The sequence below is a fragment of the Chrysoperla carnea genome, chromosome 2, assembly GCF_905475395.1.
Source record: "Chrysoperla carnea chromosome 2, inChrCarn1.1, whole genome shotgun sequence".
In the NCBI taxonomy this organism is placed as follows: Eukaryota; Metazoa; Arthropoda; class Insecta; order Neuroptera; family Chrysopidae; genus Chrysoperla; species Chrysoperla carnea.
In genome coordinates, this window is record NC_058338.1 from 60621975 (window position 1) to 60641900 (window position 19926).

Sequence of the window (19926 nt, forward strand, 5' to 3'; positions counted from 1 at the left end):
TCGCTGTCTCACTAAAACAACGATAATTGATGATCAAAACTATAGAAAATATATCAGAATTTCTTCAAAATGAACCAAACCAAAAAGTTGTTCATTTAAGATGTTTTTGGCCATATTTTATAACAAAATCTTTTAATCGTTATGTGAACCCATTTTTAAACTTTTGAGTCACAGTTACCATATGTAGTTCTGGCGAGCTTCGAAACAAAAGTTGTTTTGCGATTGACTAGAATTTTTTGAAGTTTGTTCCTGAAAATTCAAAATTCTGATAATTAGCCTTTAATGTTTGGACGACTTGTTTTGTGATATCGACTAAAATCATTTACAAGGGACTAAAACTGTTTGTGCAATGAAAGATTTTCATGTCTCTGGATTATTCAATTTGTTTCAAACCTTAGAAAACATAAAAACTTAGTGCTATTCACACTAAAAGTGATTATTTTTCAAGATATCTTTAGAATTGCTCCGGATTTAAATTTTTTCGTACATGATTTTAGACCATATCGTTTATTAGCCCAATTTTTTGTATTTTTTAAAATTACTTATTGATTAAAATTACATAATAGAAGAAGTGTAAACAAAAATTTTCGTGCAATTTTCTCAATTTTTTCAAAAAGATAAGAAAAATCTTTGTAAAATTTAGTGCCCGTGTCTAGATGAGTATTTTCCAAGACATGTGCGGAATCACGCTGAAATAAAATCTTGTTGTACAATATTTTAGACGACATATTAACAGTTATTCAATGAATCGCTTAATTTGTTTCCAATTTTGGAATTTTTAAGGTCAAAATTACCCTACAAACATTAAGCAGATTTAAAAAAAACTTTTTTGTGACGATTTTTTCGATTTTTTAAAAGGAACAATTTAAGAAAAATTCAAGTGATCAGGAAAATTTTTTGTCTCTGATTTTGAAAATTATTTTTGCTACTTTTGATCCGCAAAATTCAAAAATCGAGAGCCTTTTATTCTCAAAATCTACCATATTTTTCTTTTTTCAAGTAAACAAATGTTTTCTATACAAAATCAACGATGTTAAAACTGGTAAAATCAGTTAAACTACCATAACGGAAAAAACGAGACCAAGATGACTCATCCCGAACAAAACGAAACCTACTGTCTTGGTAATGCTGCTGCGTTTCTTGGATAGTTCAAAATGTTTCAAGGAGTAATTATAACTAGGTTATTAATACACGGAAAGCTGTTCCAATCTTAATAATATTGGCTGTCTACGAAAGATACACTTAGGCTATAGAGCTCATTGTGATACCATATATGGGTTTAACCACCTTTCCGCTGATAATTTCATTTATTAGCTCCTCAATTTAAGAGGCTGAGTGCACCTCCTTCATGCATATACCATGCACTACACCTGCCCATCACAACTATTAATTAAATTAATTTTGTTGCAACGGCGGGAATCGAACCCGCTACCCCAAGCATACCGTGCCGGTGTTGGTTGGCATACTTTTTTTACAGTGTACATTTATTAAATTCTTGACTGTATTATCGCTAAGCTATAGCTACATTTTAATTTCTTCATATTTATTTACATTAATTTTTGTTGTTAATTGTTAATTATACTCACTAGGTACTAGTGAATGTTATGAAACTTTTGCTATATACGTAAGATGGGAGCATTTAAATAGTACCTTAGCAGTACGAGTACTTAACGCTATTGTTTTATGCATTAAGTTAATGTTTTGAAACATATGATGATTATTTCAAAGATTAGTGTAATGCTTTTAAAATATAATTGTAAAATTTTATAAATGAAGGAAATTACACGACTTATATAGGTTTTTTGAGTTTCAACTCTTATAAGTTTCATTGTTGCCAAATTCGCCACACGCAGAAGAAACTTATTTCAAGAAATGTAGGCTTAAACCGAGAGTATTTCTTCAAATTATAATTTTCAAAAAATACTAAATATTTTTGAAGCGAGAAAAAATTTATTATTTTTGAGCCAAGAAAATCATTTTTTCTGTGTCGAAGAAAGAACGTCAAGGCCAATATTTGTTCAACACTGGTTCAGTCTTGAATTAATATCGAATGATAACATCATTTGAAGTTTGAAAGTCGGATGTTACCTCAATATGGGTATCCGATTCTCGAATGGATGGGTGCAACTTAATGGAAAAATTGAAACCATTGTCCGCTTTTTTTAAAAATATTATGTTTAGTTTCTTCCAGGATTGATCTGTTTCATAATCTCCTAATTTCTATATTGCGTGTAGTATCAGGAAATGTTCATATACTGATTTTAAGTATCGATTCTAATCAGCTTTTAGAATTATAATTTGATTGTTGATTTAATAAACTGATTTGTCACAAGCGGAGTTTGAATCAGTTAGAGAGGTAACCACCTTGACTTGGCCAAGACCAGAGTGTAAGATGGGAAACTAAGACTTGGGCAAGAGTTAATAGACCAAAGATTAGTTTATTGGCCTTCCCCAGGCTTCAGTGAGGCCTTGTCCAAGGCTTGGTTTACTAGATATTGTTGAAACTAGGGCAGGATCTGCAGTAACTAGGCATTTCTTACTAAAGTGTGTGAAAAAATAATTATATGCGATACTTTTCAATATTTATAATACAGATTCCGTTCCAAGACAAAAGTAATTGTTGATAATTTTGGGAGGCTTGAAAATTTTCGAGATCTGCCAAAATTTTGTTGTGTACTGATGTTCTTCCATTAGTAATATACCTTTACAATGGGGAACTTTATAAATTACAATTTTTTTTAGTTTCGGCACTTTTAAGTTATCTTGATTCAAATAACTGGTATCTTCAAGATATTATGGATGACATAATTTTAAATCCCCTTGCAAATTTACAACCGAAATAAAATTTAGGAGATTTACAAAGCGAATTCTTGCGATCTCTAATTTCGTGAAGGAAAAGTTTGTTTTCCATTGCTGCTTGCTAGTCACTATATACTTTCTCAAAATCCAGCACAATACCAAAATTTAGCTGATCAGGCTCTAGGTATAACTAATTCCAACCCTAAGCAAAATGTAAAACTGAATCAATTTTTTTATTTATATATTTTTTGTACTAGAGGTCCAATCACTTTATATAAACTCTATGAACACAATGGTGATATTTTTCAATGATTGTGATTTTGTAAAAAGAATGATAATGTGACAAGAATGTTAAATATTTTACCAAGCGACATTTTATTATAGAATAGTTAAATATAGAATAGTAAGCTTTGTCTTTTTTTGTGGCTTTCGTGTGTAAATGATTCATTGACCACAATCAGATAGTTGTCAGAATTTATCATGATTCAGAACATTTAATCAGCACTATAATTAAGTTGAGATATTAATATCATGTTCATTCAAATATTATTTTGTGAATGTCATTTCTCATAACTTCACACTCTTTGACTTTCATCTGCAATATAATATCTTGTAAATTAGTGATTCAATCTTCCATTGAGAAAGTCTAATATCGAAAAAAGCACACAACATGCCACTGGACATTTTATGGTAACGATCCCGTGTAATGAAAATGCCCCCGAATTTTTGTTCAGAAAATCCATTTTGGCACGCATTGTTAAGTATCGGTATTTATCGCTATGATTCTCTGATTAAAAAATGTTTGTATAAAGTATAAATATAACAACACAATCATATTGTTAATGAATTCCACTCGTTTTTGCATTGAAAATTTCTATGATAACTTGTCTAATATCGCCCATTATGGCCAAATTTAGATGCCCTCCACCCAAAAATATCTTAAAAATATAAGGATATATTTTGGATCTGTTTTAGGTCGTAAGTTTTATCTCAAGGAGCTTGAATATAATTGGTAACAAATAATTTAATTTCTGCGCAGAAGTTTGTTTTAATCTTGTTCTTCTCTTTATATTTTTGATATAGAAAAAAGTATATCGTCAAAGGGGATCCTCTCCCCACACAAAAATAATTTGGATATACATGTGGATGCTATAATTTTGACCGTTATGTGTATGTGTGTCTGCTTGTGGCATCGTAGCGCCTAAACGGATGAACCAATTCTGATTTTTTTGTTTTGTTTGAAAGGTAATATAATGGAGATTTCAAGTAGGAGTTTAGGGTTCCGTACCTGAAAAAATTGGCGATGATTTTCAACATCGGCAGAGGTTGGAAAAGCCTTTAAGGAGAAAGATATTTAATGGAGTGTTTTTAGATATGTATCAAGTCGGAGGTTTCCGTAATCGAAAAATTTTTTCGGGATTTTTTAAAATTTTATAAATTTCACTTGTTTCAAATGCTAAATTCAATTTAAAAAAATTCCAATATTATTGGGAATCCATAGAAAAATATGAACCAACAACGCTGGAAGAGTAAGCTCAAGTCGATCAGGCAGACAACCATTATATGCTGGAAATGTTATCTACAGACAAAATTCAATCGCGGTTTAATAGGAAACAATTTTATTAGAAATCCAGTGCAATTTTTGTATTTCGAAATGAACTATTTATTGATCGAATTGGTGGCGGACACAGGAGAAATTTTTAACCTTAGTGAACGGCTTAAACCGAATAAAAATGTCTACTACTTCGTTGGTTCCGCAAGAAACTTTACGATTTAATAAACGTGGCATACTAGTAGCATAGATTTTTGGTCTTTTTGGGCCCGAACTCATTCCCAAAAACGACTCAAAAACCAATAAAAGTTTATAGACTTTGTTCCTTATTTGTACTCTTCTCTATATTTGAACACATATTTTCGAACATGAATGTGATTTGAATACTATTTCTATATTAGAGTAAGTTAGTTCTTAAGACTTTTTTTTTCAAATAAAATAAATGAGCATCATTAAAAATAAGAGAAAAATACGTTTTTTTAGTACCAAGATTCTCGTTTATTATAATCATCTGTTGAATAACAAATAAAAAAAACTAACTTACAGATACCCAGAGATATACAGGTGAGAAAAATGATTATATTTTATAAAAAATAAAATAAAAAATACTAGTATACTTGAGATATTTATCTCAAGTAGCGATAAACACCAACATAGAGCAACATATGTGTATTTAGAATTTTAGATGAACAGCGATATCGTCTACACACACAGTCTTCTATATTATTATTTACCATATTATCAGGAGTCATACATGTGAATCATTTTTAAAGAGTTTGTAGGATTTTAACAAGAACCTAATTTTTTACGTAGTAAATTTAAATGATTCTCCAAATTAGGAACGTCATTGTCAATTGTGTCGATATATTCAAGGGCATGCTTTGGCATAAGCTAAAAACTAATTCTCGTTGAAAAGTTAAGAAATGTTTGATACGCTAACTTGATTACTTGAATATTGCTAACTTTATTACTTGACTTTTAGGTAATTTACTTCTAAATGACAATTGTTTTTATAAGGATTTTCCAAAAAGAATGACTTTAAACTAAAACAACTTTTATTGACAATCTATACCCATGTAGAAAATTTTATATATCGGGAAATTTTCGATAGTGAAGCTATAGAAAATTACGCATTACGAAATTAATGCATAACTCTTATTTAGTCTAATAAAAAGTTTATTGAGTAAAAATGGAAAAATCGTTTCGTCTGACATTCAATAAAATCGGTTGAAAGAGGTAGATCCGCTACCGGAAATTTCCTTACGTGGGAAGTTGTTTTCAACAGGAAACTAAGAACACATGATATATACAAAGCCATAACAATGAGGTAATCATAAACTTTTTTGGGCATGGGTCAGGGTCTATAGTAACAAAACGATAAATATCAAATGTATTTGTAGAAAAACTATTTTTGAACGATTTACTCGTACATTTTTCTAAAAGATGGAAATGCAGTGAGGACATGGAAAAGCTACGAGAAGTAAATTTAGATTTAGTTAAAAATAAAAACTGTGAAAAATCTATACGTTACTTGGGAAATAGAGCTCACGTTTAATTAATTTTGAAATAGTTTGAAAAAATTTTGAACCTACATAACATAACCCATTAATTAATGAATGGTACTCAAATGCATGCGATATTGTTTTACTCAAAATCAAAATCAAGGTGCAATATTATTCGAAAAATTGAATAGGCCTTATTTTAAAAATAGCAACTTTTGAAAGTCCAACGAAGACCAGCAAAATATTGTGCAAATCAAACTGAAAACTAAAAAAAGTTCAAAGCCTTGCATACAGAATTGGTTTAAGAATTTCAGAGAAAAATAAACTATTGAACCGTATAAAAAGTCTTTTGGTCAACTTTATATTATTGTTTTATTGTACAAGTTACTGCCCGATGAAAAATTAACAATAACAGTTTTTTTTTTTTTAATATTGTTTACGGCCTTTATTGAAAGAACTTATGAACTATAAATGAGCTATGTTTTGAAAACGCATATTCTAATACTACCCATGTATTTTAGTCTATACGGATGACTTATGTACGGATATGCATTAGTTATTTTTAATTTTTTTTATACGATCAATTCGTGGATTGAATAGCTCTAATCGAATGGAATTCCTCAGGTTAGTAGGTTTTTTACTGAGAGTCATGTTTGCTGTAAAAATTCTTTTATAGGTATTGCAATATTATTGAAGTGTTTCTGTATTCGGGAAGTATTTTCATATAACTTTACAACCTTCAGAATTTTATCAAAAATTTCACAGTGTTATCAATAAATTAAAATTTATTTTATTTTCCTCTAGTTCTGGTTAGTAATAATACATAAAGTTGACCTAGACATTAAAAAGGAATATAAACTATATTTCACTTTTATTATTTAGAAATTGCATATATAATACCAAAACACAGAAATTGAAAGATTATTTGACAGTTTGACAGCAGGATTACTACTGAGTGTTGACAGAATTGACATGAACGTTGCTGTTCAGTTCAAAAATATATAGAAAAAAAAACTTTAACAATAATAAATAATGATAATAATAATAATAATAACAATATTATGAATGACTCTATATAGAAGCAGAGCATTTTGATTAATGATTTTTAAATAGTTTTGAAAATTCATTTAAAAAAAATCAAATAGAAACGCATGCCATCATTTAAATTAAATATTCAATACGTTTTTTTATATTTTATATGTATAATAGTTTTAATTAATTTAGCACATAATCAATTAAAACTTTGTTAAATAATGGTTTATGACATCGAGCAATGATCTTGTGCTACTAACGTTATAACAAAACAGCTGAATTTAACTAATTTAATTAATTATACCATGTATATGAAATATACCAAGGTATTCTAAGTTTAGTCTTAAGTTTGTAACGCTTAAAAATAAATGAGCAACAGGTCAATTGAGAGCGCAAATTGTATATTATGTATTATATGGGAATATCAGTTATATATGTATGACATGTATGTGTAATGTGACAGAGTAATCAACTCTGTCGATACATGGTATTTCAACAACTTACTCAGTCAATTGTTTGTTTTCACTTGTTTTACTATAACTTTAGACAAAAAACCACTGTAATCCCTATCGCGCGGATAATACCACCACAGAGATAATATTATTCCCCACCTTACCTTTATTTAGCACATCTCTCCATAATAAATATAATCTCAACAGTAAAAATAAATGTAGCCACATAATATTCTTCGAACCCAGCTTGTCCTCACTCTGCTTGAACCAACTATGAACACTCACATTACCCCAGAGAAAAAAATGGAAAAAACGTCTGATTTTGTAAAGAAACATTTTCTGTGTTGTAGAAGTTTGTGCCAAGTATGCATAGGTACCATGAAGTAAACAAAAAATATTACCTTTTGCAAGCGCCAAGTAAAATTAACTGCCTGAAATGGAAAGCGAATTATTCGATTTGTTATCCACACAACTGACTCAAAATTTCGAATCATTGAATTTAACAACTTGCTAAAATTAGTTTTCAAATCTCTCTAAGGAAGGAGCAAGAAAAGAGGTAGGTACTACACTTAAGGTCTGTAAATAATAATTTATTCTTCCTGGTGCATCGATAACGAATGAAGGCTTGTCTTTATCTTCTAAACTCAAAAGAAAACTTTCTTAATTTTCTTAATGATATACGCAACTGTATACAAAAGAAAAATATATTAAATGATGCCTTTGCCGGCCTAAGATTTTCTGAATCCAATTTGAAATTAGAAAACTTCCTTAAATGGAATAGGAAAAACTACTAATACAATGCAATTTAATAAAAAAAATAATAATAATAACATTGGGTTAAACCTCCGTTTCTCTAACATATACACCTATAACAGAGGCCACCCCCATCATTATTTGTTAATGTTTATTTATTTAATTACCATATATACAATTACATTTAGGATGTGGGTGGAGTCGGGTACTTCGTTCTTATCCAAGTGACGACAATATGATAAATTCAACCGCCTCATTAATTATAATTGTTCACAGTGTCGCTGACTGGATTCGAACCCACAACCTAATTCTAAAAAGGCAAACGGTTAAAGTCTATCGCCTTGGATCGCTCAGCCACTTAGGCTCTCACATAATGAAATTTATTTCTTAAAGCATGAAAGCGAAGCTAAATAAATTATGATAACATTTCCGTAAATGGCCATTGGATAATTTTTGGTAATAGTATTTGGCCATTATCAACGACAATCCATATTCTCTTGTTATGAAAATGACTTTACTACATTCTATTACTTCTTATAAACTTTAAACAGACTGCTTTTATTTAAACTTTGATTACTAAATTAGTTATGGAGTAATGTAACTTTCACAAGATTAGGTAATAAAATGAGACTTGAAATGCGTTTCAAAGAATAGCAGATTGTAACTTTGTGATGTTACACACCATAAAATATTATTTATTAAAGCTTAATTAGAAACCTAATAATTCAATGATTTTATCTGGCCATTGGCGAGTAAATAAATATACACATCATTTTTTTACCTCTATGTAAGGAGTAATAAATATAAAGAGCATGTTACTATGGATTACCAATTTTCATTGCATTTCTTGTGCTCCGATGATTGTAAAATTTTTAGACGTTGATCTATGTTAAAATGCTTATAGATGTGTAAATGTTTGTGTACAATACGATTACAAAACGAAACAGCCTGGGTCATACATATTTCACACCTTAGATAAGTTTGAAAAAATCCTGATATATTAATAAAATCGTGATACATTATAAATGTGAAATTTTGTGAGGATGAATGAATGTATCAAAGTGATTATAACAGCTAATCCATAGGTATATATTTTAAACATACAGGACATGCCACGTTTGAGAGACAATAATTCGGCTATTTTTTCCTTTAAACCTGAACTATTTTCTTAAAATCCCGATTATATAAAACGGGTAGTTTTAATCATTCTAACCAATCCGAACCAATTATTGCTATTAATACATATTTTATATGTTTCCCTATAAATGTTTGTTTGTTTGTTACGCTTTCACGCGCAAACAACTGAATGGAATTAAATGAAACTGTAGAACAATATAGCTCATGCATCAGAATAACACATGAGCTATAATTTATTAAGATATATTAAAATAAAAATTTAATTTAATTTGATCTGACATTTTACTACTCCATCTATGATCACCATTTTGAACCATTAATAAAGGAAAGGATCCCGCAATATTAGATAGGAAAATGCCTTTTTGTGAAAATGTTTCTAACTCCCTTTAAATGATCTTTGGATCATTAGCCGCTTTTTGTCATTTTCCTTAACATATAATACGCCAAACAAACCAAACAAAGACAAAATGTCGAAAAAAAGAAAAATACGAAAAGCATAAAATTGATTTCTATAAATTCGATACTCTGTCTTCAGCCACGGAGAATATGCAAACTAAACGATATTCTTCGGTGATAACTAAATAATTTGCTAGGTGTATTACTTGCCAATGCATGTTAGGGTCAATTTTGAGCGTCATCGCTGTTCTGGGAAACTTGTGTTTAATTCGTACATAGAGGTTACGTAATGTTCACACCAGATTTTTCTATTTGGTGAAAATGTCTACGATAAAGAGGAATCTTATCTCGATTTGAATGTGTATATGAGAATTGTTACACCATCAGAGATGAACTATGAAGGTGGAGTTGGCACACACAGATTTGTCATGCATGAATACATTTATGACATATTTAATTCTCCATAAATGATATACTAGTTTGTACCTTCATGTAAAAACCATCATTCTCTATCGTTCGCTCGTTGCTTTCTCAGGTAAGACATATACATGTGTATGTATATAGTTTTTTTTTATATCATATCCATTGATACAGAATATAACTATTTTATATTAAATGAAGTAGATAAGCGAGACGATATAAAATTCGTTTATGGTAGCTATTAAGGATGTTCGAGTACCAAGAGAATTTTAAATAAAAAGCTTGATTTTTTTTTTTTAGATAAAGTTGGACGTCTAAATCAATTATAAAAATTTTTAGAGAAGGAGGGTGCCCGATTATTTAAATAAATAAATGACTTCAAAAGTAGGCATATTTAATATTGGTTTTATGGTAAAATGGTAGATGGAAAGCTAGTCGGTGGCAATTAAAAAAAATAATTTAAATTAAAGTTAATTAATAAATTATTGAAATAAAAAAAATCACGATGTATGAGCACAGTAGTGGGGACACAAATTTAAAAAATTATATAAAATCAGTTTTGATGGTGAATTATGTTATAACAAGACAATATAAGATGAAAAGTGAGAAGAAAGTTTTTCGAGTAATTTTCAAAATATCGAAAATTGAAAATTTTGTTTAATTATTTAGCTTTCGATATTTCGAAAACCAAGGCAGATATCGAAAAATTGCATTTTCTTTTTCCGTCTTCATCCATGAAGTTATAACAAAATTCATCAATGGTGATGATTATGTCATTACCTACTTCAAAATTCTGGCCAAAAATAGCATCATAAATTATCTTTTACCTTAGAGCCTTCTCTAAACTAAACTGATTTTTAGGATGATGGGCTATTTTTTAGTTGAAACATGCTAAGAACACTCCATTAAATTATCTTTCCAACGAAAAAAGCAGTCCAAATCGGTTTATCCGTTTAGGCACTACGATACCACAGACAGACAGACAGACACAAGCACATAGTGATCAAACAATAAACACCCCTTTTTTTGGCCCGGGGGTTAAAAATAAAATGGATAAGGTTGGTGTCACCATCTTTGTGTGGGTCTCGGAAGTTTTGATCCATTCAATATTAGAGTTTGTTTTTGGAGTCTACTTAAAAATACCAATATTTATAAGACAAAAGCAGTAAAGTACATCATTGAAAATGTGAAGAATGAAAAGAAGATAAAAAAAAACACCATAACGATAAATATATGTATTCATAGATAATATCATGCTGAGAACACACATGTCCAAGGGTCCAGCGTCATCTTCACGACATGCCGCCATCACGATTTTATGAATAAATACATTGTATATTGTGCATATATATCTATATGTATGTAAAAGTATTATACATTCTTAATACAATCATAAGCACTATTCTTATGTAGTTTGTTTACAAGGTAATGTGTTTTACATTGTAAAGTGTTTTTTAAGTGATGTGAAAATATCCATCTAAATCCATATGATCTTAAATAGGAAAAAATATTTCTAAAATATAATTCTATCAGCAAATAATTATTAACTTCCCAGTATTGCAAAGTTTTTGTAATCAGTTCGAAAACCCAAACTCAAATTTTCAAAATATCTTTGCTTTTTATAACCTGGGTAATACAATATATCACCACTTTTAGGAAGAAGTTCGGGAACATTTCTTCGTTTACCATTTCAAGTAAATGGAATGGGATAGCGATCTCAAATTTAGCAATTTTTGTTCGAAACATCACTTTACTCATGACGGCGCAATTTAGGACACAAATTTTGTGTACATTTTCTCCAAAAGATAGGGAGTAGAAAGTTAGGTTTTCTCCAAAAAGTAAAAAGGAGGTAGATTCAACTAGTGGTCTAGTGAAACATTCTCATAAAAATTATAAAAAATACTGTCAAAAGTTTAGAAAATCTAAAAGGCCGCCATATTTGGGTTGGTTTTTTAAACTCTTCTAACTTATAAAATAAATGTAAGCACTGGTATACAACACTTTCAATAGAGGATATTTCAACAATTAACTCCGTCAATTGCCTGTTTTTATTTGTTTTATTTTCTGTTTGAATACAATAATTAATATTGAATTGTAAGGCATGTATAGAAATGTATTTTCAGCATATGAGAATGTCTGTATCACAAGAGCCCGCACTCACATGAACAGTATATTTTTTAAGCTCCTAAATGATAGGAAGTTTGTCATCCAACACAATTCAAATACCATGTAATTTCAAACAGTATTATCAAAAAGTAATTTAAGTCCATGAAAATATAGTTTGACAATAATGTGGCTAGTCTGCCTCGAGCTTTATTCACCATATTCCTGCATTCTCTGAAAACGCTAACTTTGTTATACCCTCAAATCCGTGATATAAAAAAAAAAAATTATTTTAAAACATTTGTCTAAGTAAATAGATGTCCCTAGCTTTTTCTCCTGTAAGGAGCAAATTATCATTTTTTGCCTTAAAGTCAAGAATAATATTTAGACATAAACTAACACTTAACGGTTTTGAGCAGTCTAAGTGCGATACAGCCTTTATTCGCTCGAATTTTAAATGTTTTTCATATGAATCTTCGCTTTGAAAAATACTTCTTGATATATTCATTTTATCTTTGACGAAGAGTGTGAAAGTGAAGGTATGGTACTTTGCCTAAGGAATATTGTGTAGCTATTAATGTTTGAATATATGTAATCATTTGAGTTTCTGAGTACTACTAGCATAAGAAGACACGAAACTCTTTCCTTGTCATTATTATGATTTTCGTGTCAACGGAGGTAATTCGAAATTCATTTTTGTTGAGTATAGCTCATTCTATTTTTTCTAAGTATTCTACTACCCACCAATAATCTACGGTATATATACATCTGGCAATTTGTAAGAACAAAAATTAATTGCATCTCAACTAAATACGTTACGAACGAATCCGTTGGCAAATCAGTAAAATTTCAGTTTCATATTCTGCATGAACGATAAAATAGAAAATATCGGTTATGTACCTACTGCTTGTTACTTTTTCGGGAATGGACGGAAATTGAAAATTGAAAAGACTAAGACGATACAAGACATGATGTTTAATACGAATTAAATTTAAACGCGATAGTTACTGTTTCCGAGGTACGAGGCAATCAATTATCTTTACAATTCAAAATCTATCATTCTCGAATTCTATTTATTTTTTTTCGAATTTTTTAAAAAAGGGAATGTGTTACCGCTTTAGAACTATCAATGCAAACATCCCTCGTACAATAAATTATCCAAGAACGAAAAAGAAAAATTGTCTCTTCAAGTCAATTTTAAAGAAACGGAATATTTGATACCACCGAAAAAAATAAATACCACAAAATCGGTATTTTTTTAAATTTTTTATCAAATATAAATTTGAACAAAAGATTAGTATTTAATATTAAAAAGAATTATGAAAAAAAATTTGTTAAAAAAGGTTTCCCATAACAAATACTCCAAACCTTTTCTCTCAATAATACAATATAATATCAAAAGTCAAAATTAAATAACAAAAAAAAAAAAAAAAATTGGAATATTTGTGTGAACCAAATATCAAAAAATAAATGTCAGATTTTAAAATGATTTGGGTCATTGGCGACTACTCTTTATATATTTTATACATATATACATAATTCATAGTATAAAATATTTCGAATAAAAAAAAAAATTATTTCAGTAGAATCAGTGAACGCCTTTTTTGAGTTTTTATTTTGGGGGACAGGTGCGAAATAGATGTGTCGGATATGCCAAAAAAAATTCAGTTGTACCATCTTCCCAAATATATTTAAGAAAAAAATTATATGTTATTCTTCAATGATAAATATCTTTTTAAAAATGAAAATATGTCAAAAAATCAATTTTGTAATTTATTTCTATTCATTTTGTTAGTTTTTTTTCTTTTTGCTTTGCTTCATCTCAAAATAATTTATTGTAATTCATGTAAATCTTTTTTAACTTTAAATTATAACAAAAATTAATAGATTTGACAATTTGTACACAAATTAACTAATAATCTTCGTTAGCATTATGCCACTATTATTATGGTTCATTATAAGCTTTAATACATTTTGTTAAATTTAATTTGAATATATAAGCCAAATTCATGGGTCTCGAGCCAGGCATAGTATTTGATAGTCATTTCAAAACTGTTAGAAATTTGTGTGATGCTTGTAAAAGTGTGGATATTGAAACCTTTTCCTTTACGAAAACTTCTATAACCAAACTTCTTTTTCTTTGAATATTTATTTGAGGAAAATTTTCACTTAACAATTGTCCGATACCCGTGTTCCAACACCCTAAACAAATTTTCAAGGGTGGAATATAAGAGTTGATAAGAGATAGAATTACACCTAAAATTAGAAAGTAGACCCTCATTAAAAAAAAATAACATTTTATATCTAGACCATTTTTTCGAAAATTGGTAGCTTTCGTAGGAAATGGTATTTAAAAAACGGAAAAATGCTTTAGCCAAAAGTTGTCAAGGACAGAACATTCGTATTATGTCCTGTTTGCATGAGTCCATGACTTTGACCTGCAATTATCAATAAACTTAGTCTATTTTCTTTTGATTAAATGCAACCGTGACATATTTTAAATCGCATTTTCTCCGAAAGCTAACGTTTTTCGAAAAAATGTTCATCCAAAAATTGTTAGATTTTTGATGAGGTTTATCAAATTTGAAGTGTTATTCTATTTCTTACCGTTTAGAATTTAAATTGGCTGTTCAAGCATTCCGAAGAACTGGATCCAATCCGATGTCAGAGCATGATGTGTCCCATCAAACTCATTATAGACTAATTATTAGTCATTATAGACTAAAATGACCCACCCTGTATAGCTAACGGACATTTTTTGGGACGTATTTGCAACAAGTATAAATTTTATCGTGGGTGGATTGATATTTCATATACAACTGAATAAACCAGAAAAATGAGCTCCATATAAAATAACATGATCCAGATTGAAACAAAATGATCCAATGTTTTTAAATTTAAACGCCGTAATTATTTTTAGTTGTGTGTGGGCCCTACTTCATGTATAGTAGAATGAGAAAGTGAACTTGTTTGCTTATGTAAATTTATATTTGTGATGTTTAAATTAAAAAACAAATAAAAAATTATCGATGTTTAGTTAATATCTGTTACAAAAATGATTTGCATATGAAATTATTTATTTTTACTTTTTACTTCTATATACATGATGTAATATAAAACCGAGAACTGTAGATACAAGACCGTCAAATTCTGACTAATTTGCCGCAAAATTGATCACTTGGGAGTAATCCTAAGAGATGTTTATCAATTTTCCAGAATAATGAAGTTCGTGTATTCTTACGTTTCATAGTCAAGTCAGGTGTATGTGAGTGCGTTCAGGAAAATTTTAGTTCACTATCTCTCGCAAATGAAAGGTAATTCCAATCTCGGATTTTCGCGGTTTTTTGCGTAATAACATCAGGTGTGCTGAAAAGACTACCAAAAGCAATGCATAGAATTGCAAGCTCTGCAAATTGTTTTTGTGTATGTAAATATTCCATTAATACATCCGGCTTACTTTTCTTAGTAACGCAAACAATATGCCTTTTTGGTGATACGTAAATCTTGTAAGAGATCCCCTAAGTTTTTTCCTCAAGGATATGAAAAACAAATAATTAGTTTTAAAGCTGATTAGAAGCCTGGTTATGATAAATGCACTGTATTTGGTGCTAGAACCATAGTATGTAATTTAATGCTCCCAGCATTTGAAAGTACAATATTAAGTGCCCCAACCTTAGGCTCAATATTTAATCATATACATTTTGATGTTCAGTGATACCAAACTGTGATTTTAATTTTTATATGATTGATTTGTGTGTGTGTGTGTGTGTGTGTTTATGAATGGAGAGAAATGTAATATATTGCAAATGAAAAGTAGAATATTTTATACTTCAGATTATAAGACATGTATTTAGATCAGGCATGGGCGAGTTATTTTAAGCCGAAGTCCCCATTGTTATAATTTTATTGTGTGCCATAAACTTTATTGTGTGTCTCTTTATGCGCTTTGCTCATAGACGAGGAAGCGAGACGGGTATACGACTCTTATCCTTATCTCAGTTTCTCTTATAGTAATGAGATGGGTTAAAAATGTTGTCCCTCTGTCTTACTCGTATTTTTGATTGGCGCTGGTTAGGTTGTCACTGTCTTACTCGTATTTTAGATACAGAAGTATGAGAGACTTCTCTAAGTCACGTTTACCCGGACACGTTCACGTGGCGGACTGCACCAAATTAGCAAAAAGTAACATTCACTAGCTAATTCTTACTGATGATGACTACTTGGTAGTCGAAAATACGTATTTTAAAAATACAAAAAACTGATCTAGGAAATTAGGGCAAAAATCGAAATTTATTAAGAAAATCTAGCATGATTCTGCCATAAAATTTCAACAAATCTTTAATCATTTTTTTAGACAGTAAATATGGAGGTTTTGTAACAACAATTTCAAATAAATAAACAAAAAAATATCAAGTATGAATTAAGACAAATTCATCTAAATTCGACAAAGATTTTTAACCTACCGACAAATAAGATGGATCATGGGTCTGCTGATTCTAGTTTCATAGGGTAACAGAATCACCAGAATCACCAGCCATAATCAAGGAAGTTCTTAGAGAACAAAAGTTATCGGTTGATGCTATTAAATAAACTTCACTTGTTTATTTTTATAAATAAAATGTTATAAAAGTTTTGTTTAAAGTTTGCAAAGTGAAAAATATTTTCGATACATGAATTTGATATGTAAATAAAATAATAATTTTTTTGGTACTGAATTATAAAAATATTTATTACAAATATGTACCATAATATATGTTGGTGGTGTATATTTTTTTTTTACATTTATTGAATAAAATTTATTTTTTTTATTCAGGCTTACTCAAACTGATTTGTTCAACTTGTCTGAAAATGACAAGCGTTAATGATATCTTCACATACGCTTGAAATACATTTATTATTTTTATCCGTAGCGAATTATAGTTTTTACTGTAAAAATTGTAAAAACTTATACACATCTGACATTCATATACATAGCAGAAAAAAAAAAACATAATAAAATTAATTTTTAACAAACAAGGATCGATGAAGAAAAGTTATATATTTTTTGTTTAAATTGAATCAAAATTAATCTTAAACAAATTATTATTGGTCAAATTCATATTTTTACGGCTAACTTCTACCAATTAAAATAATTCCTTAACTCGAATTTAAATTTTCGATAACATTTTTCAATTTCACAATGGAACATATTTAACTCATTCGTTTAGCAGTTTGACGTTTAAAATAGCAAATAATTTCAAACGTTCAGTAATTTTAAAACTTTATAAATAAGTATTTAAAATAAAAAAGTCTTAAAAAAGGAATTTAATTTTTACAACATTTTTCCCATAAAATTGATTCTTAAGTAGTCAATCTTTTTTTAATAGCTATCTATAGACATTCTTAAGAAAATTTTTTCCTTACTGAATATTATCCAAATAGATAGAATCTTAATAATCGAATCAGATTTGCTTCAACATTTTGATTGTGCAGATTTAATAGATCAATTCGCAAATCTAAAGTCGTGATTGCCTCTAAAAAAGTGTACAGTAATTATGATTATGCATACAATAACGAAAATTCTTGGTTTAAGCACTTAGTTTGTAAACTATACAAATGATATATTATACTTTTTAAGAAATTATGCTCCGGTCCTGTACTCAATTTATGTAGAATACTTGTCATGGAACGACTTTTTTCCCTGATCCTATCAAATGTTTATATATTTTTATTGATGATTTAATTCATAAAAAAACATAAAATCCAAAATTAGTTCCACTAATTATCTAATGTACAAGTAATTACCATAAAATAAAGTCCACTAGGCTCTAAAAGCACTCACTTAATGTGATCTGATTAATCTGATTCAAATTGGGTATCGGTCAAATTGGATCATATTGCCAAATTTTATAGATCATGACATTCTGATCAAAAGTCCAATTGATACGATGATCCAAGTTTATCAACTATGGATGTAGGAATGCTAATAATCGAAAAGGTATTTGAGCACGATTTAAATGCAAATATTTCTAACTTATGGGTGTTGAAAAATTAATAGTCACTGTCTATGCTATCTCTGTTTTTCAAAAACATTTTACAAAAATGTTTTTTAAGTTTTAGTTATAGTATGGATTTTGTTAATACAAATTTTTTTTTAAACACATATTACCAAAAAGAAATTTTCCAATGGCTATAACTCAATCAGATTTTCAATTGGATTATTGTGCTCACTGAGGCATTTGATCAAGATGCCAAGGTTTATAAGGCAAGACCGAGACCCAATTCCCATGAGATTAGTGCGGGGTTTTTAAAATGTTACACATTCTTCTGATTAATAATTTTAATTTATAAATAAAATACACTAAATCCAGAATTATTACTACATATAAAAAAAGTGCAATGTTTATCATAAAACTTTTTCATGTTCGCTTGTTCGCAATATATGCAAAATTGAAACTTTTCATTAAAAAAGTGTTTTTTATTTATTTTCAAAATCTCTTCTTTGCGGCATTCTTAAACTATGAGCAATAATTTTATGAATGTATTAAACAAATTTATAAAATAAAAATGTCTATATACTCACCATACCATACCTGCTGGTATTACTAAGCTAAAATTAATAACTTCAATAAATCCTATTATACCACCCATCATAAGAGATTATCATTCGTCGTCTCATAATTGTGAATGCATGTGAAACAAATTTCCCATAAATGAAAAAAATAAATAATAAAAAAATCTGGTAAGACGGATACTACAAAACCTCTATCCATCGAATCTTATCTGTAATACTTTTAATATCATCTGCGTTTCACACTATAATTTTTTTCGCGTACAGGGAAGATTTGATCCTTTTGTGAAGTCATTGACATAATAAAACTTTCTATATTTATCACTAAATTTTCTATTTTGGTTTACTGATGTTTATCACTTAACAGTCTTACAATGGAACCTTCAACTACATCAATTTAGAAACAAATTTAGAAAATCAAAAAGGGTTTATTTTCCTTTAGATAATAGCACTTTTACTCCGTTTGCTGGGGTAATAAGGTCTATATCATCGTAAGATCAATCAATTTGGTAACACCTATCTTTTATTTCCTTTATGATTTCAGAAAAATATTTTCATTTCTAGTGGGAACTTTGGGATACACATTATATATAGAAACACTTGGATATGTAATTACCTGTCAAAATTTCAAGTCACTCCTTCAACTACAATTCGAGTTTTGTGGTCACAAACATACGAAAGCAAAATTTTTATATAGAAAGATTTTTCAATGCTTATATTCAACGAAAAATTCAGTTAATATTGAATTTTCTCATGGGTAATATGTTTGAGAGTACTGATTACTTACCTAGTTTAGAGTTAATTCTCAATGGGAAATTTATTTTTAACCGACTTCAAACAAAAAAGGAGGAAGTTCTTAATTCATTGTTTTTTTAATGTTTGTTACCTCAGAACTTTTGACTTGCTGAACCGACGATTCTTTATCTATTTGAAAGCTGGTGTTTTCCGATTGGTCTCATTTCAGTTTGGTCCAGTTTCGACAATTTCATCTATGAGAATACAATATAACTGTACTTCAGATTCACTAAAAATGAAAAAATAAAAAACTTAAAAAAAACCGACTTAAAAAAGCCTAAAAATAAAAATGCACTAAGAAGTAAAAACATAACGATAAAATAAAGTAGTTGTAATTTTTGTTATTTTTGGAGTCGCTGTCAGCCAAGGAAACAACTGTGACAGAATAGTTTGCTACATTAACTTGACTGATACTGACTCCAAAAATAACAATAA